Source organism: Somniosus microcephalus, chromosome 9, assembly GCF_052327205.1.
Source record: "Somniosus microcephalus isolate GS21.2 chromosome 9, FLI_Smic_1.0, whole genome shotgun sequence".
In the NCBI taxonomy this organism is placed as follows: domain Eukaryota; kingdom Metazoa; phylum Chordata; class Chondrichthyes; order Squaliformes; family Somniosidae; genus Somniosus; species Somniosus microcephalus.
The window spans coordinates 125,535,158-125,560,820 of NC_140995.1; the positions used below are offsets into that span (position 1 = coordinate 125,535,158).

The 25,663-nt window shown below is 42.7% G+C and overlaps 2 long non-coding RNA genes across 2 annotated transcripts; one reads left to right on the forward strand and one right to left on the reverse strand.

Annotated features, from left to right (window-relative positions):
* Window positions 1-1,164: 1,164 nt before the first annotated feature.
* On the forward strand, window positions 1,165-12,071 carry LOC147112665 (uncharacterized). The gene is made up of 2 exons (XR_015079543.1): window positions 1,165-9,164; window positions 10,911-12,071. It is a non-coding gene; the product is annotated as an uncharacterized LOC147112665 (long non-coding RNA).
* A 1,917-nt stretch (window positions 12,072-13,988) lies between these two features.
* On the reverse strand, window positions 13,989-21,671 carry LOC147112666 (uncharacterized). Its single transcript, XR_015079542.1, has 2 exons — window positions 21,475-21,671; window positions 13,989-14,802 (listed from the first exon to the last, which is right to left on the reverse strand). It is a non-coding gene; the product is annotated as an uncharacterized LOC147112666 (long non-coding RNA).
* Window positions 21,672-25,663: the final 3,992 nt, after the last annotated feature.

Here is a 25,663-nt window from a genome sequence, read left to right on the forward strand (position 1 = left end):
GCCCTTTGAGAAGACACAAATTGCTGGAAATACTTCGCAGGCCAGGCAGCATCCATTCAGAAAGAAACAGAGTTCATGTCTCGGGTCGAGATGCTACCTGACCTGAGTATTTCCAGCATTTTTTGCTTTTATTTCAGATTTCCAGCATCCACTCGCAGAGGGAAAGGGAGGACGGAGAAGGGGACGACGCAACCAGACGGCCCCTTTCTGGCCGGGATATCTGGGATGGAATCATCCGCCTGTGGTACCAGTGACCACAACCTGAAGTCCCCTTTCAACATTTGTCCCACACCTTACCTTCCCTCTGTTACTGACCATCACACCGTCTTCTTAGCCAGAATCATAGAATGGTTACAGCACAGAAGAAAGAAAGACTTGCATTTATATAGCACCTTGCACGACCACCAGACGTCTCAAAGCGCTTTACAGCCAATTAAGTACTTTTTGAAGTGTAGCCACTCTTGTATTGTGGGAAACGCGGTAGCCAATTTGCGCACGGCAAGGTCCCACAAACAGTAATGTGATAATGACCAGATAAGCTGTTTTTTGCTATGTTGATTGAGGCATAAATATTGGCCAGGACACTGGGGATAACTCGCCTGCTCTTCTTCACAAATAGTGCCATGGGATCTTTTACGTCCACCTGAGACCATCGGCTCGTCGCGCCTGTGCTGGCTCTATGCAAGAGCATTTCAGTTAGTCCCACTCACCCACCCTTTCTCCGTAGCCCTGCAATTTTTTTTCCTTCAGTTACTTATCTAATTCCCTTTTAAGCCATAAAAGCCTCCACAAAGCAAACTTTCCAATCCAACTTTATACGTCTATTCATCCAATATGATGCCAAGAAATCAACTAATCACCTTTGTGCATTCCCTTAGTGACTGTCTTGTGTATGCTTTTGCCTATCCTACTGATGTCATGCAGTACTACCCCAGTGGCTGAAGCATGGCTGGTGGAAGGCTGCTGACTTTCATTGGGGGACAATACAGATGGCCTTGCTGGTCGACCTTGAGGAGCTGGTGGCTGGGAGTGTCAAATTGAGTGACGGTGTTTCGTCATCGTCATTGTCGGCCACTGCTGCTGCAGGCTGGATTTCTTGGGTGTCTGCAATGAGGAAGGCACAAGGGTAGGGTTGTGGTGAGGGGGTGTGGGTGGGAGGGGTTAAGGAAGAGGTGCATGCTTGCACCATGTGCAGCTTGTAAATCAGAAGAGAGTGTGCGATGAGGAAGAAGTTGAATATGAGAAGGAGGATAACGTATGAGGATAGCAGCACCTTGTATTCTTTCAGCCCTGCTGCTGGCCAAGGATTCTGCAATACTCCTGCCAAGAATGGCCAGCACGGTCTCCTCCAAAGGGGTGAGGTGAAGCTAGGAATGGGAGGTGTGCCTTGTGTTTGGTACAGGTTGTTGGTAGGTGAGTGATTAGGGGCGGGCGGAAGCCGTGCATTGGGAAGTGAGAGGCTGGTGGTGCAGTTAATAGGAGACGACTTTTGAAGATGCATTCACTGACCTTGACCACTCGTCTGAGGTCATGAAGCTTCTTTGGGCACAGGAGCCAGGTCGCGGGGGCGACACTGCTGGCAGTGAAGGCCTTGGTGATCTGGTCCCACATCCTTCTTTCTGGAGGGCCTCGTTGCCCCTGTGGGTAGAAGATCTCTCTTGCAGTGTTGACCCTCCTGCACAAAGCTGAAGTGCTGCGTATGAGACCCTGGATGCCCTTTCCCTGGCTTGCTGAGCCATTTGTGTTGGTGCTGAAGCACTTTTCCCTTTTTTTAGGTGCGGAAGACAATTCAGCTTTTAGAGCTGAAGACTGCCATTTGGGAATTGTTTTTAATGTTTTTTCATAAGACAGTTGCGCTCTAAGGGCTAAAACTGTCTTTTTTAAATGGTTTTTATTTTTTCATTTTAGGAGGCCATTCTCCTTTAAGGGACTGCACTGCTTTCTAAAATGACAGCCTTGCTTGGAGAGAAGGCTGTTCTTGCTGCAATGACGCTATGGCCACGCTATATTGGGCCTCCTGCTGATACTGCCGCCACAAAAACTGGCTTGCATAGTGAGTTTAGTGCTGCACTAATGTTAATTAGGAAGCAGCACTAATATGCTGCCAGCGCTATTAATTTCGGTAGCCATTAACTGCAGCCCGCAGTGCCACCAGCAGGTTTCCAGCACACTCGAATTTCTAGGCCAAGAATCCTTCTGAATCCTATACTATAGCCCAGGGCCGAACCAGTCTCCTTGCAATCTCCTGTCTTGCTGCCTGCCTGCTTGTGCAGTGTCCTGTTTCCAAAGGCCTCTTGCTGTGTCAAAAAGCCTGTCCGCCTGTTAGACTAACCAAGATTAGAGGGTTATCAACACAATTGTGGGGGGGGTGAGGTTTCTTTCCAAATACGCAGGCAATAAATTGTTTATTGTTTAGTTTTTGGGAGAAGCAACTTCTGATTAGCAGTTAGCCTCCTCTTCTATGTACCTAACTTTTTAATTTGTAAGGATACAGATTGCTCTAAAAAGCCCAGCATTAAAAGTAACTCCTTTCTGTGGATAGTCAAAAACCCAGAAACGTGACAAAGGATGATCTTAATTAAAGGCATTATTCGTTTTTACTGGTGTTCAGGCGCAACCTGTCTGGGTTAAATTAAGAAATAATAAAGGATCTATTATATTGGGAATACATTACAGACCATAGGACAATGAGAAAGAAATAAAGAATATTTGAAGGGAGGTGTGCTGATGTAAGAGAGTTGTGATAATGGAGGGCTTGAACAATTCTGAGGTAGACTGGAATAAGATTGTGGTCAAAAAATGTGAGGTTCCTGGAATGCATCCAAGGCTCTCTCTTTAACCAGTGTGCTGAATTTCCAACAAGGAAGGGGGCAGTGCTAGATCTGAGTAACAAAGCAGGGCAGGAAGTGATCTAAAGGTAGAACAGTTGGAAATAGTGACAATAACCTTGTTAATTATTTTCAATGTGAATCTAAAGAAAAAGAGGAGTTGAAGATAATTGGTTGTAAAAAATGGCAGGTGAAACAGCAATGGGAAATATTTAAACGTGAGTAAGATACAGATTAAATACATTCTGAGGAGAAGGGAAGGGGTGCATCAAAGGTGTGATTGGAACAAAAATGAAGTCTAAAAATGTCTTATGACAGTACTGGGGGAAATAATAGAGAAGAAAACTGAGATGAATTATTGAAGGGAAGCAAAAATTAGGTTTACAAAGATGAGAGGGAGTATGGAAGCAGGGTGGCAGTCAACATAAATGGAAATTACAAGGGCTTTAAACACAAGTAAAAGGATAGTCGAGGAAGTGCTGGGATCAGTTGGACATGAAAGGAGGCCATTTTGTACTTGAGTCAGAAGAGCCTTTTGCCTCCATTTTTACAGAGGAAGCCGATTGTGAGACTGTCGGAAGGCCTAAGGAGGATGTAGAAGAACCTCTGCTGGAGATGAATATTCAGAAGACAATTATGAAAAATTAATGTGACTAAAATTAGAGACACCAGGCTAAGATTAACACTGGACGAGGAGAAAGTGGAGGGATGAACGATAATTTTCCAAAAACTTTTGAAAATAGGAATTAAGACTTTGATCAGACATTTTCAGTGTCGCTTCAAATTCTTAACATCTGTTCAAAGGAATTATGTCTGTTTATAAAGAAACTCTTGACTTTATATTAAGCTGACCAGACTTATAATGTATAAAACTGACTTTACGCTGAAAATTTGGGCCGGGGAAGACGGTTTAAAGAGAAAACAAAATACTAGAGACATTTCACTTCCTTGGAATTTTAATTGAAAGTGTTTTAAGGTGCTGGTAGCTGATTTTTTAACTTTGGGTTCAGACTGTGCACTTGAAATCACTGAATTGTATTTTTACACTAGAAGGTCAATTTTGAAATTAGGATACAGGAAACTTTGGTTTATCCGGCGGTTAACTGTCCGGAATGCTCGAGCCACCGGCAAAATTCAGGAGTCGGTTCAGTAAGTTTTTTTTCTTTTCGTTGCTTTTTTTTCCACCAGTCAGACTCTGCAAGGTCTAGCTAAAGCTGTTGCTTAGCTACAGAGGCGCTTGCAAGCTACGGCCGACTGTTTAGAAGCTGTTGCTAAGCAACAGGGTTTTTTTTTATTCATTGATGGGATGTGGGCGTCGCTGGCTGGCTAGGCCTGCATTTAGTGCCCATCCCTAATTGCCATCGAGAAGATGGTGGTGAGCCGCTGCCTTGAACCGCTGCAGTCCATATGGTGTAGGTACACCCACAATGCTGTTAGGAAGGGAGTTCCAGGATTTTGGCCCAGCGACAGTGAAGGAACAGCGATACAGGTCCAAGTCAGGATGGTGTGTGGCTTGGAGGGGAACTTGTAGGTGGTGATGTTCCCATGCATCTGCTGCCTTTGTCCTTCTAAGTGGTAGAGGTCGCAGGTTTGGAAGGTGCTGTTGAAGGAGCTTTGGCGAGTTGCTGCAGTGCATCTTGTAGATGGTACACACTGCAGCCACAGTGCGCCAGTGGTGGAGGGAGTGAATGTTGAAGGTGGTGGATGGAGTGCCAATCGAGCGGGCTGCTTTATCCTGAATGGTGTCGAGCTTCTTGAGTGTTGTTGGAGCTGCACTCATCCAGGCAAGTGGAGAGTATTCCATCACACTCCTGACTTGTGCCTTGTAGATGGTGGAAAGGCTTTGGGGAGTCAGGAGGTGAGATACTCGCCGCAGAATTCCCAGCCTCTGGCCTGCTCTTGTAGCCACAGTATTTATATGGCTGGTCCAGTTCAGTTTCTGATCAATGGTAACCCCCAGGATGTTGATTGTGGGAGATTCAGCGATGGTAATGCCATTGAATGTCATGGGGAGATGGTTAGAGTCTCGCTTGTTGGAGATGGTCATTGCCTGGCAGTTGTGTGGTGCGAATGTTACTTGCCACTTGTCAGCCCAAGTCTGAATGTTGTCCAGGTCTTGCTGCATATGGACACGGACTGCGTCAGTATCTGACTAGTCTCGAATGGTGCTGAACAGTGTGCAATCATCAGCGAACATCCCCACTTCTGACCTTATGATGGAGGGAAGGTCATTGATGAAACAGCTGAAGATGGTTGGGCCTCGGACACTGACCTGAGGAACTCCTGCAGTGATGTCATGTGATTGAGATGAATGACCTCCAACAACCACAGCCAACTTCCTTTGTGCTAGGTATGATTCCAACCAATGGAGAGTTTTCCCCTTGATTCCCATTGACTTCAGTTTTGCAAGGGCTCCTTGATGCCACACTCGATCAAATGCTGCCTTGATGTCAAGGGCAGTCACTCTCACCTCACCTCTTGAGTTCACCTCTTTTGTCCATGTTTGGACCAAGGCTGTAATGAGGTCAGGAGCTGAATGGCCCTGGCGGAACCCAAACTGGGCGTCAGTTAGCAGGTTATTGCTGAGTAAGTGCCGCTTGATAGCACTGTCGACGACACCTTCCATCACTTTGCTGATGATTGCGAGTAGACTGATGGGACGGTAATTGGCCGGGTCGGATTTGTCCTGCTTTTTGTAGACAGGACATACTTGGGCAATTTTCCACATTGCCGGGTAGATGCCAGTGTTGTAGCTGTACTGGAACAGCTTGGCTAGGGGCGCAGCTAGTTCTGGAGCACAAGTCTTCAGTACTATTGCCGGAATGTTGTCAGGGCCCATAGCCTTTGCAGTATCCAGTGTCTTCAGCCGTTTCTTGACATCACGTGGAGTGAATTGAATGGGCTGAAGACTGGCATCTGTGATGCTGGGGGCTTCAGGAGGAGGCTGAGATGGATCATCCACTCGGCACTTCTGGCTGAAGGTAGTTGCAAATGCTTCAGCCTTGTCTTTTGCACTCACGTGCTGGGCTCCACCATCATTGAGGATGGGGATATTTTTGGAGCCTCCTCCTCCTCCTGTTAACTGTTTTAATTGTCCACCACCACTCGCGACTGGATGTGGTAGGACTGCAGAGCTTTGATTTGATCCGATGGTTGTGAGATCGCTTAGCTCTGTCTATCGCATGTTGCTTCCGTTGTTTGGCATGCAAGTAGTCCTATGTTGTAGTCTCACCAGGTTGACACCTCATTTTTCGGTATGCCTGGTACTGTTCCCGGCATGCTCTCCTGCACTCTTCGTTAAACCAGGGTTGATCTCCCGGCTTGATGGTAATGGTAGAGTGAGGGATGTGCCGGGCCATGAGGTTACAGATTGTGGTTGAATACAATTCTGCTGCTGATGGCCCACAGCGCCTCATGGATGCCCAGTTTTGAGTTGCCAGATCTGTTCGAAATCTGTCCCATTTAGCACGGTGGTAGTGCCACACAACATGGTGGAGGGTATCCTCAACATGAAGACGGGACTTCGTCTCCACAAGGACTGTGCGGTGGTCACTTCCACCAATGCTGTCATGGACAGATCCATCTGCAAAAGGTAGATTGGTGAGGACGAGATCAAGTAGGTTTTTCCCTCTTGTTGATTCCCTCACCACCTGTCGCAGACCCAGTCTGGCAGCTGTGTCCTTTATGACTTGGCCAGCTCTGTCAGTTGTGGTGCTACCGAGCCACTCTTGGTGATGGACATTGAAGTCCCCCACCCAGAGGACATTTTGTGCCCTTGCTACTCTCCGTGCTTCTTCCAATTGGTGTTCAACATGAAGGAGTACTGATTCATCAGCTGAGGGAGGGCGGTAGGCGGTAATCAGCAGGAGGTTTCCTTGCCCATGTTTACTTGATGCCATGAGACCTCATGGGGTCCTGAGTCAATGTTGAGGACTCCCAGGGCTACTCCCTACCGACTGTATACCACGGTGCCACCACCTCTGGTGGGTCTGTCCTGCCGGTGGGACAGGACATACCCAGTGATGGTGGTGTTTGGGACATTGGTTGTAAGGTATGATTCAGTAATTATGACTGTGAGGCTGTTGCTTGACTAGTCTGTGGGACAGCTCTCCCAATTTTGGCACAAGCCCCCAGATGTTGGTAAGGAGGACTTTGCAAGGTCGACAGGGCTGGGTTTGCCGTTGTCGTTTCCGGTGCCAAGGTCGATGCCGGGTGGTCCGTCCGGTTTTATTCTTATTGCTTTTCGTAGCGGTTGTTTACAACTGAGTGGCTTGCTAGGCCATTTCAGAGGGCATTTAGAGTCAACCACATTGCTGTGGGTCTGGAGTCACATGTAGGCCAGACCAGGTAAGGACAGCAGATTTCCTTCCCTAAAGGACATTGCTATACTGAGCTCAAAAGCTTCTGTATGTTTTAACATTCGCGCTGGTTTGTCCGGCAGTTTTGATGGGACGGCAACAGCTGGGTCCTCAAAATCTGGACAATGACCCACAAACCATGACAGGAACTTCTTCAGCACAGTCGAGAAAATGTGTTTCTGACATTTTTAATGTTTTTCTGCATACTGAACGTTGGTTTTCTTTTTTCTGTAGTTTTACCCTATGAATAAGATTGGTAACTGACCACAGAATTGATGTGCTAGGCATATGGAAATTACTGCTCAAGAATTCAGGTATCTGAATTACTGTAGTCAGCAGCAGTGATTCAGAATTCCTTTGTAAACTTGGAGGGGAAATTACATCTATATCTAGTGATCTGTGATATTCTTTCAACAACAACAGCTTGCATTTATGCAGCTTCTTTAATATGGAAAGTGCATCCCAAGGTGCTTCACAGCAGTGTAAGGAAAAAATGGGTGAGGTAAGTAGAGATTAGGAGGAGCGACTTCGAGGTTGGTTAAGGAGATGGGTTTTAAGTAGGGTCTTAAAGGAGGACAGGGAGGTGGAGGGGTTTAGGAAGGCCATTCTAAAGCAGGGAACCTAGAAGCAAGCCTCCAATGGTGGGTCAAAAGCAGGGGGTGCACAGGAGGCTGGGGTTGGAGGTGAAGTGTTTGGAGCAGTTGCAGAGCTGGAGGAGGATACAGAGATGGAGGGGTGAAGCCATAGAATGATTGATTTAAACACCGATAAGAATGTTAAATCTGAGGTATTGGGGGACCCTGTGGGAGTCAGTGTAGCTCAATGAGGACAGGAGTGATGAGCAAATATAACTCGGTCTGGGATAGAAAACAGACAAGAGTTTTGGATGTGCTGTAGTTTACGGAGGGTGGAGGATGGTATGCTTTTTAAAATTCTTTCTTGGGTATAGGTCACTGGCATGGCTGGCATTTATTGCCCATCCCTAATTGCACTTGAGCAGGTGGTGGTGGTGGGCCTTTTTGAACTGCTGCAGTTCATGTGGTGAAGGTACTCTCACAGTGCTGTTGGGTAGGGAGTTCCAGGATTTTGACCCAGTGGCAAAGAAGGAATGGCAATACATGTCCCAGTCAGGATGGTGTGTGACTATGGGGAACTTGGAAGTAATGGTGTGCCCATGTACCTGCTGCCTTTGTCCTTTTTAGGTGGTGAGATCATGGGTTTAGGAGGTGCTGTCAAAGAAGCCTCAGTGCCTTGCTGCAGTGCATCCTGCAGATAGGATACATTGCAGCCCTGGTATGATGATGGTGGTGGAGGGAGAGAGTGTTTAAGCTGGTGGATGGGGTGCGATAAAGTGGATTACTTAGTCCTGAATGAGGTCGAGCTTTAGTGTTGCAGTTGTACCCATCCAGGTAAGTGGAGAATATTCCATCGCACTCCTGAATTGTGAAGAGGCTTTTGGGGGGTTAAGAAGGTGAGCCACTCTGCAGAATGCCCAACCTCTGACCTGTACTAGTAGCCACAGCATTTATGTGACTGGTTGAGTTGTGTTTTTGGTCAATGTGACCCCCAAGATGATATTGGTGGAGGATTCGATAATGTTGATGCCGTTGAAAGTCAAAGGGCGGTGGTTAAGTTCTCTCTCTCTCTCTCTCTCTCTCTCTCGTTGGAGATGATGATCATTGCCTGGCACTTGTGTGACGTGCATGTTACTTGCCACTTATCAACCCAAGCCTGGATGTTGTTCAGGTCTTGCTGCAGGTGGTCATGGACTGATTCATTATCAGGAATTGAGAATGGAGCTGAACACTGCAATCATCAGCTAACATCCCCACTTCTGACCTTATGGTGGAGGGAAGGTCATTGATGAAGCAGCTGAAGCTAGTTGGGCCAAGGACACTGCTCTGAGGAACTTTTGCAGCTATGTCCTGGGGCTGTGATGATAGGCCTACAACAGCCACAACCATCTCCTTTGTACCAGGTATGACTCCAGCTAATGGAAAGTTTTCCCTTGATCCCCATTGACTCAGTTTTACTCCGGATCCTTGGTGCCACACTCAGTGGAATGCTGCCTTGATATCAAGGGCAGTCACTCTCTCCTTACCTCTTGAATTCAGCACTTGTGTTTGGACCAAGATTGTAATGAGATCTGGAACTGAAAGGTCCTGGGGGAACCCAAACTGAGTTTCTGTGAGCAGGTTATTGGTGACTAATTGCTGCTTTTTTGCACTGTTGACGACGACGTCCATCCCTTTGCTGGCTAGGAGCGCTTTGGAGCAATCCAAGTTTGGAGGTGACATAAGTCATGGTTGGGGATTTCAGCAGCAGATAGGCTGAGGTGGGGCACGAAATGGGCAATATTATGGAGATAGACTGTCTTTGTGATGAAGATATTATGGGGTCCTAAGCTTGACTCTGGATTGAACAGGATGCTAAACTTTCACAGACTGATTCAGCCCGAGACTGGGGATGGGTAAGAGTTTTTGGCAGGAGCCAAAGACAGCAGCCTCAGTCTTCCCAGTGTTTAGCTGGACGAAATTGTGTCTCTCAAGACTGGATTTCAAGTAAGGCAAATTGATTCTCGCTTTGTTCAACAGATGTGAATTTATCTTTCTTGTGAAAGAACTCTTCTGTCTCAGTCCTTGATAAAATGCCCTGATAAAGCTAGATTAAAAATTAATGCCTGAAATTAATCTCCATTGATTTTGGACTTAATATACACATTGTACCCAAATCAACTCCGGACTTCGTTTATGTAATATCTGCTGAAATGTCCATTTAGAATTAATTAAAATGTGTATCAATGTACAGGAAACTCTCTCTTTATCCGGCACCAGCGTGGTGCCGGTTGATCAAGAAGTCCGGATTACAGAGAGGTATACTTAACAAGGTACGAGCGCCCCGTACACGGCCACAGGTGCAGGAACCCCGGTTACACAGCCACAGGTGCAGGAACCCCGGTTACACGGCCACTAATATATAGTAAAACTTACCTGAGCCTACTCCTGAATTTTGCCGCTTAAGAGATTTCCGGATATTTAGGTGCCGGTTAAAAGAGCGATTCCTGTACATACAAATTCTTCATGTTTGATTTTTTTTAAATTGAAGTTAAAATGTAAAATTTTGGTTTTAAATCTGCCTATTTTGAATTTGGACACAAAATATATGATTATATTCCATGAACACTTTACACATGGAATATTGAGTTGACCGCAATTGAAACTTGGGCTGAACAGTTTCTAGCACAGGAGGGAAAAGTCAAAGTGCTCTTATTTTTCACTTGTTTTAGGACCTTAAAAAAAAAAAAAACCTTTAAAGAAAGTTAACTAAAATTGCATTTGTGTGCCGAGTATTTTCTGATTTTTTTTCCTTTTTACATAGTTGAATTTCATTAGTTTGAAAGATGTCAGTATATAGGCTTTTGGTAGTTCCATTCTGAATCTTAAAGCATCAGTTACATATATTGGGATGGTTGCAACTATTATGCTGTTCGTGTTCGTTGTAAGACACATCCCCCCAGCACCAGGCTAAATGCTGAAGGTAAATTATTATAACAATATCCTGCTCTCCCAGCAGGACAGCCCTTTTGTACTTTTCCTTAGGAACTGGTACATACCAGGACAAAATACACACGTACAGTTTCACTGAACATTCTGTGAACTATATCTTAAGTTTTGTAAGTTATTTTAGATGCTATTAGCTAATCTTCTGTGCTCTTTACTTTCAGAAATAAATATTGCCTGAAACTAAATGAAGGATCTTGACCATTAGTGACCACTGCCATGAATAATAGAGAAATTGCCTCAGCATTGGCAAATGACGTCCTACATACACAGTTTGAATATTTGAAGATGTCAGAGGCCTGCAGAAACGCATCATTGGAGTTAGTTATTTAAAATCATTAGCCTGCAATTTGACCATTCACTCTTTACTAATGTGATGGCTCATTAACCTACCACTTCTATAAACCACAATTTATATAATTTAATAACCACAAGCAAATATTACAAAAAAGGCTAAAAGTAGGATTCCCTTTAGAAAAGAGTTTTGTACAGAATGTTGACTAATTAATTTAGATACAGTAAGTGGCTCACTTTCAGAACCTGAATAAGTATGTGTAAACCTGTTGTTGCAAAAACATTTTTTAGCATGATCAAGTAGTTACCAAATACTGTGGAAAAGAGAAATATGAAAAGACTTTGGTCAAACTTTTCCAGTGTCACTTCAAACTCTTAACATGTCAGTTTAAATGAATTAAGTCTGTTTATAAAGTATCTCCTGGCCCACCTATTACTGCAGAAATTTGAAGGGGACCTAACGCTAAGCAAGCATCATTCCAATAAAAAAAAATTGCACTGTGCATTTACTATATAATATTTTCTTAAGTCATCCATGGAACTGGGAGATCCATATTGGAAAGGAGTACTTTTCTATTTACTTAACAGTTCTATAACATAACTTTGTAGGCAGCTTAAAATTAATACTTTTAAATCATATTTCCTCAATTGCAAAAAAAATCATTATATTGAATACATTTCTATAAATTCTTTTACATTCTTGATCTTGATATGGAACCTTAAGCTTTATAGTATAGCTGTTAATGGGCAAATTGTGTTGCATTTCTGATGGCTTTGTCTAATGTTTGAGGATGGTTTTGAAGAAAAAATAATCTGTTTAATATTTGGTCTTTTCTGTAGATAATATGGCAGAATCTTTTGCTTGGCATTTGTTTAAAAACTATACTGAATCCTGATGACTGTGTCATTATGCTTTTGACCCTTATATATAGGTAAACCAGCAAAATAGTACTTTAGCAGCTTAAAAGTTGTGTTGAGTGATATTCTTGCTCCATGTAATGCTGTTGAAAATAAATTTCACTTAAAATACATTTGTTATTCTGACTATATTCTATTTTCCTACATTTAGATCCATTGTTGAACACCTCAAATGGTACATATGGCACTAATAATTTGGGGAATCCAAACTTATCACAGCTCACCAGTGGAACGTTATTTTAATTGCTGTTCCAGCAGAATTGTTGTATTAAAGTGTGAATGTTATAAAGAAAGTTATAAATATTGCACTTTATATAAAAAAAAAAGTATAGTTTTAAATATTTTTACATGTGATTCTTTGGTTAGCAATGTATCATTGACTTGACTCCCTTGTTTTTATGTTAGCCCAAATACCATTACATTCTGACCAAGTTTTAATTGAGGAAAAATGTTGAGAGGCAGAGAAAGCATAAGTTCAAAATAATAATCCTCATATCACTAACTAATTCACAAAACTGATTAGCGTGAAACTGTCCACAATCAAAGACTACAATAGCATTACCAAATCTCATAACTTGGAAACAACGGCAACATATCATAATGCCATCAGACTAACAGCAGGTATATTAGTAACATTAATATCGGCACATTCAGTTGTGAAAAGCAATGGAAAAGATAGATATAGAATATCACACAAGAAAGGGCATCCCGAGGGTTGCAGCATGAGATTGAATACTTTGGTACTGTGTTCCCAGCCTGTGCTTCATTCCTGGTTTTGACTACCCCAAATTTGAGCTCCTTTCAGTGTGTGTCCTGGATTACTTCCAGCCCCCACCGCTTCCTCTATCCCTTCATTACTCCCACAATTCCATCCTTCTCCAGCAAGCCTACCCTAGTACTGACCCCTAAATGCTATGCACTCCCATTTCCCCCACCTTGTGCCCTAAACCTCTCCCTGATTGCTCACAGACCCCAGCAACCTCTTAGAACCCATCCCCCTCCTAGTCTTAAATTTACCCTCGAGTGTTTCCATTTCCACCTTCCCCAATAGTTCCAGGCCTCACAGGGCAGCCATATTACTCCCATACCATAGGCCACCCATAAAATTCCCCAGACAGCATTCCAATCGCATATTCTCAGACTCGAGCACTTCCACAATTATTCTGGGGTTCAGCTTTCTCCCTTATACCCTCACAGATCCTGGTCCCCTTCACCTGTTCTGTGCACACTTTAATCCCAATCCCTTCCTTACTCCTGCCGCAGCCAGTCCCTCCTGGCCTGACATTCGGTCCCACTTTCTCTTTCAATTGACCTATGATGCAGTATGTTTTTGATAGCTGATTCCCAGTGCCACATTCATCCAGGTATATGTCGCCTTCTGCCATCTTGCATATCCTAGGTCTTAAAGTTAAGTGATTTAGTACATTAGTAAGGGCATGTGTGAGAACTGCACTGTGATATTGGAGATAATGAAAGATTGAAAGAGTTAGACGGAAGCAATGAAAAGAAAATTGGATCAAATGATATAGACCCCACAATGAGGAAAGTGCCACAACCTTGGGAGAGAGCGAGCAAGGGAGGCAGTCAGAGACCTGAACAACATAAAGAATTAGCAAAAAACCAGAAACCGTTAGAGATGTATAATTTTTCTGAGAACCATTGGAGATCAACTATATTATAATTGTGTCTTGTAACACTGTTGTTATAAAATAGGGAGTCCTCTGACTCACTTTGAATAATGTCATGCGAGAGTCATTTGTTTTTTTTTTTAAAAGAATGATAAAATGTCAAGCACTTATTTTTAAAAGGATGTAACTAAATGAGCCAGTGCATTAATAGTGCATGAGCACAGGAATAATAATAGAAATGCTAACTTAGACTATGCAAATCCTTAAATAATTCTGTGCAAATTATTGTGGATAAAATTATAAACTTTTATCTTACTGCTCTTTTAATTGTCAGTTACATTACGATCTGTGGAGGGGGGTGACTATGAAGTAGAGCTGATACAAAATAAATTGAGTGCTACATTTATTAAACAAAATGTAAGGAATTTAATTTCCCCCACTTTCCTGCAAAGCTCTGGGGACCTAACTTACACATGTACATTTTCAACTAATACACAACAGAACTGACTTTAAACCCTTTATTCTTGTATAAAAAGTTCTAAAGACCTATTTTGCTTTTCAGTCTATGAACATGTATAATTCTAGTTATAACAAACCATCGTGCCACCGGTCCTCTCTTGGGGGGGAAAATGGATCCAGTGTGCTGAGTTTAAAAATCAACAGTTTTAATGAAATGCTGGAGCTCATTATCCATTCCTGAATGTGAAATATTCAAATGTGGCTGAAGAAAAAAGTTAACAGCAGGACAGAAGAAATTAGACTTATTTGTTGATCTTCATATAATCTTAAACATGAACTGAATATTTCATCTGGGCAGACTTGCATGGCTGAGATTTTTTTTTAAACTTTGTCTCTTGGTGACTTTTACATCCGGTCTGTATGGGGCATTGAAAGGATATCCTCTTTTGAACATGAATCCACTGAGAAAACAGTCTGTCATTGAGGTGGTATTTGGTAAAACTATGAAGTGGTTCCTCACTTGGTAATTTTTGATTGAGCCATTTCTGTTGTACAGGTCACCTCTTCAGTGATGGTATGGCAGGTACCTTAATGACAGCAGTCTACTTATTTAAGTGAACCTCTGTCTTTGCTGAGATTTAATTGTTACAGGTTATGTTCCGTAATCTATATTCAGTAGAATGGTGATGATCCTGCTTGTTGAAGTAGTGTTTCTTAATGTCTTTAGGATCTTGATTCATTGCCAGCTCATTGTTCACTGTTGAGAAACAGATTATTACTGATCATGAAAACAAATTAGTTTGTTGTACAATGGCAGAAGTTGAGAAACAGATTATTACTGATCATGAAAACAAATTAGTTTGTTGTGCAATGGCAGAAAAGTGGTAAGGAAGGTTGCCAGCATCAGTGTCAAACTGCAGTTATTTACGCACAAATTAAAACATGGAACTGCCTTTTCTGGTCATTTGTTTCCAATGTAGGATTATTAAATATAGTATGTTCAGAACTACACCAGTCCAGTAAGTTGGTATTGTTTTTAATTCCCCCTTCATGTTTCCCCATTTCATTGAAACAGATGATATGAAATGGGTTAAAGAGACCCATTCTCGCATTTTCTGGAGAAAGAATTGAGGGTTTGGTGAGAAGGCAGGTAGGGTTAATCTACAGAAAAAGATAGCGACTTTCTGGGTTTTTTCCATTCATGAACATGTTCGTTTTTATCCTCAAGTTGCTTGACTTGCAGCTGATTTTGCGTATTAAGCCATGCGATATACGGCTGCTGCCGGTGCCACTCAGTGATCAGTGGACAATAAGCGAGCTTTGGTTTGAGGCGGAGCAATGTGGATAATATAAACTTGGTACCTCCATCCAGCCCGATCCAAGAATTTTAGTTAGAGTTTCCATCTGACTCGCAGGTGGATTGAGTGACATGCGGCTCTAATGCTGTAACCAATGATTTGGAAAAACAGCCCTATAATTGGTCAACTCTTAGAAAAATGAGTTCTGCAAATTTGAAAAAAATTACAGAAGAGCATTTGCATATATTGGTTTAAGAAAATTCAGTGTCGGACATGTAGGGCTGGATTTTCCCTGCAGAGGCGGGACGGCGGCGGGAGAGCTGGATGGCGGCTTCCAGTCCCGCTCATGTCTGCAACCGTTTCCGTAGATTGGCCTTGCTAAGCCTGCCCTGCGGGGTTCCTGGCCAATTAACAGGAAGCTGGTCTGATGATGTCATTTGATGACGTGTCATCGGCTGGTTTGATTTTGACAGTTGTGCTGTCTGTGTTTGACAGCATTGTGGTGCTGCAAACCGCGACGAGCACTGCACAAAGGTGCACGGCTGCACCCAGGCTCTCGCATGACTTCCTCCATATGCTTATGGAGGGAGTCACGGCACACGGAGATTCCTCAACCCTTCCCATGTGCGGAAGAGACCTCCCCAGGAGATCAACGCAGTCTGGTTGCACATTGCACAGGAGGACACAAGCAGGGATGTCATCAGGAGTCCCTGGCTGCAGTGGTGCAAATCTTTCAAACGTTATTGCAATGCCACACTCAATGTCACCCTGCTGTGCCACTTATCGATTCCCCATCACTCTGCCTTCCATGCCCTACTCCTGCACATCCTCTCACCAACTTACCTTGCACCTCCACCCATCCCCCTCTATCTACATTATCACTTCCCCATCTCACTAGCCACCCCTCACACTCGCCATCATCCTACTGCAAGCATACCAACTAACAACACCTAAGGGTAGGCACTTGAGAGGTTTAGCCAATGTTTATGTGAAGTTTCTGGTAATGTGTTGTCATACAGTGAAATCTATATTTTCAACACTTCACCTTATTGGACAGATCTGTGCGCACCTTGAGAAGTGTCTTACTGAGTTCCAGTGAATGTTGAAACATAACTTCACCATTCCCCCTGCCATAGTGATGAGTGTGCATGGAATGGCTTGGACATTAAAGGGATGCTTTATGGTGCTGGTGTGGGATGGTGTCAACCTGGCACACGTGGCAGCCAGGATTTACAGCGTCAAGTGAAGTAAAGCTGGCCATGGTGATGCCATCGCTGGCCTCCCGGGCAGCAATGTTGTCGGGGGCTGATGCCCTGTGTAGTGTGCAGCATCAGGTGATGTCTGAGAAGGTTGGTGATGGCGTGCCTGGTGGTGATGGTGTTGGGGCTGATAGTGGAAGGATTCAGAGGACCAAGGTCACCGATGCTGCAATAGATGGCAGCTATAGGTGAGATGACACAAGTGATCTGTCAATGGTGAGAGAGATTGTTCCAATGAGGTGGTACTGATTATACAGTTGGCTCTAAACACTTGCAAGCTAAAAAAAAAATCTGACTTACAAATGCAGTAACCAACTGTTTGAGCTCTGAAACTGAACATCTGCAACATGGCATCCTTTACACCACTTCTGCAGCTGTCAGCTTATCAATACATCAAAGCAAACTCAACTCCTGACAGGGTGAGCTGGCGTGTTCCCCAAGCAGCGGGTAACTCGGAGCACGTAAAATTGCAAGGTAGGCTCAAAATAGCATTAAATTGGCTGTTAAGTCATTTAATTATCTAAATTGTCTCCCCCGCCACTTTGTATCGGGTCAGTTCTGCACAGGTAGACCCGACACCAGGGAGACTCGCGTGGAGGTGGGTTTCAAACCCGCTGTCAATTTTTGCTATTTTGACAGCGGACCCGCCCTTTGAGCGCCAACAAAATCCAGCCCGTAGTCACAGGAACAGATTTTTTCTGATTTACTGAGCTTACAGATTCCTGCAGTTTTATTTTTATTGCTTTCTTCTTGGAGATATGGATTAGGACCAATCTCCCAAATAAGACAAAAATCTTAATAGTAATCAAACCCTAGAAATGTGGACATTTGCAAACAAAATACACTGAGTTGAATTGTCAAAATGTAACGTAATGCCCTGCTGATGAAATTGACATATGGCTCAGCTCTTTCACCAAAAAGTTAAACCTTTCTTCGTGAAGATACTGTCCTTGTTAAATTACTACCACTTCAGCAAACTATTGGATCAATGTGGTTTTAAACTCATCATGGATTAATTTGCTCAATGATGGGGTTGCTGTACCATCTTGCCGTAAGGGTTTGAGATGCTGTTAACCCACTGCAATTATTATTTACTGCAACAGACATATTGGGGGTGGTTTTGAGGCCTCCTGCCTGGCAGAAAGAGGATGGCAGCAAAGCAACTATAGTGGTTTATGACTTAACTGCCTAGTTCTCCCTGACTATGCTATCTTCCCACCGGCCGCTTGCTGGGCGATCAGAACATCTGCCTGAGTCCGGCGGTAGACCCTTTTAAACGTGCAAATTGAGGTCCAGCCGAAGCGGAGCTCGAAAGATAAATTTAATCTATGCGGCCAGCAGGAACAGGAGTGCTCTTCCTGTCTTCTCAGAACAAGCTGGCAACTGCTGCCCCGGGTCCTCAGCCCATCCCGAGACCAGAGCACGGGCCCGGAAGCTGGCGAGAATGACTGGCACTAGGGTGGCCTTGATCCAGCGGCCTGCTTGTACTTTGCCCACCAGCCATATGTTCATGAAGCCCAGCCTTCAAAATGGGCGGGAATCCCACTGGCACTCTTGGCTAGCCCCCTGAAAACCGCATGGAGGGAAAATCTACCCCATTGTTACAAGCAACATAGGAAAACTGATATACACAAGATAAACCTAATCCTGATCTGGGAGCACTGACCTATAACAGTGCTGCCAAGGCACGATGCTCCTTGCATTTGAGATTCAAGCTACATTTTGTACACAGTGCAGCTGGAACTGAAGTGGCTACACCTCTCCAGTATTTCTCTCCAGCACTTTTCACCTTTGTAACAATCGTCTTGAGTATACATAGGAACAGGAGTAGACCATTCAGCCCCTCAAGTCTGTTCCGTCATTTAATAAGACCGTGGCTGATCTGCGACCTAACTCCATTGGGCCTTTGGCCCATATCCCTTAATACCTTTAGTTAACAAAAAGCTGTTGATCTCTGATTTAAAATTAACAATCGCTCTAGCATCAATTGTCGTTTGCGGAAGAGAGTTCCAAACTTATACCACCCTTTGTGTGTAGAAGTGTTTCCTAATTTCACTCCTGAAAGGTCTGGCTCTAATTTTTAGACAATACCTCCCTAGTCCTAGAATCCCCAACCAGCGGAAACCGTTTCTCTCTCTCTACCCTATCTGTTCCCCTTAATATCTTGAAAACTTCGATCAGATCACCCCACTTCAATCAGATCATACAATAATAGGTGAGAATTTCTTTAAAGCTGCAAAAGCTCAAATTGAATAGCTTCAACTTGTAAATCTAATTCCTATTCCATCATTCCTTTTACATTTTTGGGTCTTTTTAAACCTTAGCCAACATTATTTTGGCTCTCTGATTTCAGATAACTCACAGGTGAATCCCAGCACCACAAATCGTCAATATTCTCTTTAAATTTTTGAATTAAATTCATTTCAATTCAACAGTTGAGTGCTAGACGTTGTTTCCTCGTCTAATAGACTTGTAGAGTTTCTCTGCCAGATCCCTTCTTCATCTCAAATTCCCATTGTTCTCTCCCCTTTTTCTGCCATTCTCATTCTACCCATCAACAGTGCTCTTTCTCTTCTTTGCATCTTAGCAACTCTAATTGAAACTCATTCTTTTACTTTCTCTTTGGCAGTTAGAGTCCTAATTCTTCTATCTCTTTGAAATCTTGTTTGTGCCATTTTTTTCTACTGTAAAGCTGCTATTCAACTTGTTTTAAATTTTGCTTCAGTGCTCAGAAATGAAACAAGCATCTCAGTAAATGAAGTGAATTTGTTGCACACATGATCAAGCAAATAATCTGTGATATTAATAGTTAATACATCATTCAGTAGCCCACCTTTCATCTAAATCCAAGTAGACAAAAGCATAAGATTGCAATTCTAAAATCTAATCTTTTATAATTTTCTGAAGTTTTCAAACTCTCAATAGTCTTTAAGAGAATCTTCTAACTCAAATTGCCCCTTATTTGAACAAAATTTCCCTTTCTGTCTTTAATGTCCTATTCCTTAATAGCAGAATTTTCAGAGTCAATGCCTCCACCTCCAAAAACATGGCCCAGATATTCTGATCGCAGGCCTCCCGTGGGCAGAGGACTGCAATCTGGAAAAATTTGCGCCCTTACCTGAGGACTCCCGGGACTCGCACAATTCCGATGCTGGGCCTCTCCAAACTGCAGGTGTGCAGGGCCCACATATCCCAGGGGCGCAGGTAGTTCGCAGCGTCCCTGGGATGTCGTGGGGAGCCAATCACAAGGGAATCTCCCTTCATACACTTGTCAGGAATACCTGCCAAATATATGAATGGAGATCACCCCCTAAACATAGTAAAACTTTAAATACATTTTTTAAAAATTCACATTTTTAAAATGACTTGAAATTACAATAAATTAACTATTTTAAACAAAAAATTAAATTTTTGAAAAAAATAATTCGTTTTTTACGGGGCTAAAAATAAACTTTTTTAAAAGTTTTTAAATGATAAATCGGGGAAAAAAAATTTTTAAAACTTTTTTCTACTGTTATCCTGGTAAAAACAGGCCTTATGCCTGCTTTTACCAGACGCAAGAATTGTAAGGGTTTTCTGCAGGCGGAGGGTCTCCAAAAAGCGGAACTATCCGCCCGCAGAGGCCCTTCTCTCGGACAGCCGGAGGATCTGTCAAGAGCTTTCTTGACAGATCGGAAATGTCAGTTTTCAGCGCATGCACAGTGCATGCCTGAAACCGGCATTACCGATGTCCCTACGGGCGAGTACACAGCACGTACCCACCCGTAGGGATCGGAATATCCAGCCCAATATGAACAAAGTACACAATTTTTATGCCATAAAATATTAAAAGGAGACAAACATTTAACCAAGTCATAAAATAATTTAAGAAACAATTGGATGCTACAGGCAATGGTGGTTAACATCTCTCTAGATGGATGAACTAGAATAAACCAAATGTTGTCCTCCATCTGTAATTATCTTGTTTAATCCTGCCACAGATAGGATTAGAGAAGGTGCTGAGTGGAGGAATTTCTCTATAAAAAGGGAAATATGCTGGTGCCTTGAGGCACAGGCACTCTTCCACACACAGCCACATGATGGGCTCGAGCAGAAGTCTGGAAAATGTTGCAAAACACAGAGGTGCCCAAAGGAGGAGATAAAAGTACATTTAACATGGGCTTTTAAAAGTATCCAAAATAAAATAAGTTTTCATCATGTATACTACGTTTCTACATGATAGTTAAGTAACTAAAATTATGAGCATTAGAAGAGGATGTCACACTCTAGTGCCCTCTTTCACTCCTGGTCTCCTAGCACTGCACCTATAAGGTAGGCCTGTGACCCTATCGTGGGTCTCTTCTGAAGACACTCGAAATATTAGGAGGCACTCAGATACTGTAATGATGACTCCCCAGTCCTATTGGAAAGGTTCTTGGCTTCTACTTGATGATGGATCTCTACTGTAAAGTATACAAATTTTAAAAAATAAAGCCTAGTTCCAAACTAAATGTCTGGTTTTAACACATCTTTGACTGCAGAATTTTTTAAGTGGCAATTTTTGAACATTACCTTTTAAAGAGACACTATTGCGAGATAAACTACTCATTCCAGTGTCTGAATTGTAGTAAAGTTCATACAGTTTCCCAGCCTCAAAAGTTAATGATTGAACAATCTCTGTTTCTCTTAGGATTTTGATTGTAGGGATTATGTAAAAAGTTTATCCTCAACATCAACTTCATTATTAGAACTATTTTTATATTTAAATATTAGTTCTGATACTAGAATTATGAGGTTAATAACATGCATTTTTCTAATTTGATATTTTCTTGTGTACATTAAATGAAACGTGGACCAACGCTGTATTCCTTTCACTTGCTTTCAATAACATACCTTCCATTAGTTCCAATCTGAGGTAAGCAATTATCAGCAACAATAGCAGAACAACTGGGATGAATACTCCAAATATAAGAAACCACAGTGGGAGAGCTTGAAACACTGCCACAATTCCTGAAAATCTGTACACCATGATATAGTCTTTGGTTTTCAGTTGCAGTCACTGCATCTCTTCTGCTTTAATCAGATACCAAAGTGCACTTTGTGGACTTTGGTCTGTTTGAGTAAGCTTGTGATTTATAACCTTATGCCCTGGGATAAACATTGATGATTACATCACGTGGCTATATCTTTTTTCATCTTCTCTATTCACGTTCTCACTTATTAAAATTTGTTCGAAGCAAATGTCTGTAATAAGTTTATTAACAATAAAGACACATTTTCACTTTTATATTTTGTTACTGAATGTTAATCATCCCAAAATAATTAAATTAATGTTATCAAAACAAACTTGTCTCCTTATTTTTTCCTGCTGTGTGAATTATGAATATTGATTACTTCAGTGAAAAAATGTAGAAGCAATAATATCAGGTGTTGCTATTAGGAATGGAAGCAGAGACAGTAGTGCCCTAACCTGCTCATTTGTTCCCAAAGAGCTCCTTGTACACTGATTATGATTAAATTATTTAAATTGACTCCAACGACAATCCAATCTCTTTACCGCTGTGGAACCACGTGTGACTGCCACAATTACGGCTGCTTTTTCCAACCAATCTGGAAATCGGGTCTAGTTTGTACTGTATTAATTTTCATAAGCAAAGAACCCCTGGATCATATTTATCTAGGATATATTAAACATCTTACATGTGACGTGTATTTACTGGCTACAATAACCTTACCTCCTGTGTCATGATTTTTTGACTCACATTTCTTGGCATTTATAATAGCTCTATCCTACATCAACATTTTAGAATGGTGAAAACCTCTTTGCCTGATATTCTTTGGTTGAAGGCCTCCCATTACTAAGTGGCACTGTGATGCAAGATGTCCAGATACCCTTATCGTTTGTTGTTTCATGATATTTTGAGGTGTTCTTTTCCCCCTTTTTAGTTAGTTTTTCAAATGTGCTGTTCAGATTTTACAGCTGATTTTTGGAGCACATAGAACTTGCCTTGCCTATCTGCCCAATTCATTTGTGGCCTGCCAATCCACCCAATGGGGTTTAGCCTCAAGTTGACCACTTGGGTCTACCCACTTGACCTGTTTCTGGCTGCCACGTTGGTGTTACAGTCACCTCCCACCCCCTTGTTAGTGGTCCAGCCTTGCACACCCAGCATCACGCCCTTGACCCGGGTGCTCCGGTTTCCTCCCACAGTCCAAAGATGTGCAGGTTAGGTTGATTTGGCTATGATAAATTGACCCTTAGTGTTAGGGGATTAAATACGTGGGGTTACGGGGATAGGGTGGGATATGTGTCGGTGCAGGCTCGATGGGCCAAAATGGCCTCTATCTGCACTGTAGATTCTGTGATTCTGTGAACCCCTTTATTGGTAATATTTTGAATTCTCATTTGCTATTGCCCATGGCCCTGCTCTTGCCTTGGGCAGTTGGAGCTGCTGGTGTAGCTGCCCACCAGGCCTTGAGCTTTGTGCTCCCCCTCCCTATTTCACATACTTTCCTGCCCCTTCCCCGGGCCTCCATCAAGCTCCTTATTTACTGCACATCAGCAATTTGTTTTTTTAAAAACACTTGTAGCATTATGTTCTATTTATAGTGCTATGCAAATTGTGGTTTGCCAGCGTAATGCTTTGGATCAGTCTAGTGCAAAAAGGGAGAAGGTGGAATGAGGTTAAGTGAGATAAGGGATGGGCTGAGGGGTTGGAAATGGAAGGGAACGATTCAAGGGTGAAGCTTTTAGGATGGGGAAATGGCGAGGGTGAGTGGGTATCATAAAGGTATGGCATAGGCTAGATGTTGGGACCGAGGAGGCGGTGTTAGGGGAAGGTTAGTCGGGTTGTGATGAAGTATGGCAAGAACAGGTGGGGTGGGGGAAATGGTCACAGGAGAGTAAAGTGCGGGGTAAGATGCATAAGGATGGCACCTCTGGTTAGACATATCTGGTTGGTGGGAGGTTTCATCACATCTCCAACTATCCCGCCCAGTCAAACAGCCGTTTTCCTCCATCTAATCCTATTATAATTTAGGTAATAAAAATAAAACTAACTATTAATCCATATAAGGTAGCTTTCATTTGTTGTTGTGCTGAGCATCAGCATGAAACATCTGAGGGTGAATGAGAAATAAATTGGCCTTTTATCATAAGCTGTAACAATTTGTTACCTTTGTTGAGAAAGTCTGTAAGTTTCAAAAGAATTTTTTTAATTGTCTTTAATTTAGATTGTTTCCTTGTGGAGAAAAAGGACATTTTGTTTGGGAAAGGGACTGAGGGTGAGGCAAAAACAAGACAAAATTGAAGGGATTGGTCATTGGATCCTGCATTAATCTAGTGGTACGGGAGCATGGTGGTTATGTTGCTGAACTAGTAATCTGGTAACGAGTTCAAATCCCACCATGGCAGCTGAGGAATTTAAATTCAATTAAATAAACCTGGAATTAAAAATAAGCTAGTATCAGTAATAGTGCCCATGAAATTACTGGCTGTCATAAAAATCTATCTGGTTCACTAATGTCCTTTTAGGGAAGGAAATCTGCTGCCCGTACCTATATGTGACTGCAGACCTACAGCAATGTGGTTGACTCTTAACTGCCCTCTGAAATGGCCTAGCAAGCCAAGAAGTTGGCTCACCACCTTCTCGAGGGCAATTAGGGATGGGCAATAAATGCTGGCCTTGCCAGCGACGCCCAATGAATTAAAACAAAATCAACACTAGTCAGTTTTATGAACACAAATAATGTAAGGTTTGTGCCACACAAGTGCCAGGCAATGACCATCTCCAACAAGAGAGAGCCTAACCACAGCCACTTAGCATTCAATGGCATTACCATCACCAGATCATCAACATCCTGGGGGTCACAATTGATCATATCAACTGGATCAGCCACATAAATGCCATGGCTACTGGAGCAGGTCAGAGGTTGGGTATTCTGTGGTGAGTGATTCATAGCCTGACCCCCCAATGCCTAACCACCACTCATGGCACAAGTCAGGAATGCGATGGAATACTCTCCACTTGCTTGGATGTGTGCAGCTGCAACAACACTCGAGGTTCAACACCATCCAGGACAAAGCGGTCCGCTTGATTAGCACCGCATCCGCCAGCTTAAACATCCACTTCCTCCACCACTGGCGTACCATGGCTGCAGTGTGTACTATCTACAGGATATACTGCAGAAACTCACCAAAGCTTCTTTGGCAGCACCTCCACCATCTAGAAGGACAAGGGCACCAGTTGCATGGAAACACCATCACCGCCAAGCTCCCTCCAAATCACGTCATTCTGACTTGGACATATATCGCCTACCATCATCGTCGCGTCAATATTTTGGAACTCCCTACCTAACAGCATTGTGGGAGTACTTCCACCACATAGGCTGTAGCAGTTCAAGAAAAAACCACCACATTCTCAAGGGTAGTTAGGGATGGGCAATAAATGCCAGCCGCGTCAGTGATGTGCATATCCCGAGAATGAATAAAAAAGAATTCCTTACATTAAATATAAAAGAATAATCAGCATCCACTGTAATAGTTTAGTCTGCAATTCCTTATGTATGTAATTCGTTTCTGGAAAACAATCTCATATCTAGTACACATATTAGTTGTGTGGAACCCGTCATTTACTTTTAGCTTTATATTTGTCCTGGGTTTGTTAAGTTTAATGCCCTAATACCAGAGGCTTACAATCACATTCTAAAACCCCTGTTCTATATTGCTAATTTTAATTTGTCAGTTGAGAAATTTTAAGTTTGAGTCATTAAGCATCACAACACTACACTCTGAAATTATTTTCTTAAACCCCTTCATCTTACTACTTCTCTCGCCTCCTTCAAAAAAAAACCTCAAAATCTGTCTCTTCAACCACCCCCTCCCCAACTCTTATGCTAACTTGCCTGATTCTTGCCATCCATCCACCCATCCCCCTTTTACAAAGTGCCTTGGGACATTTTGCTGTATTAAAGGCTTGTACAAGTGGAAGTTGTTCAAAGCCTTTAAGACTTAGATAATGTAGCATGGAATCCAGTAATTAATATGAAGTGTGACTTCCGTAAAGTGCAAGTGTATTACAGT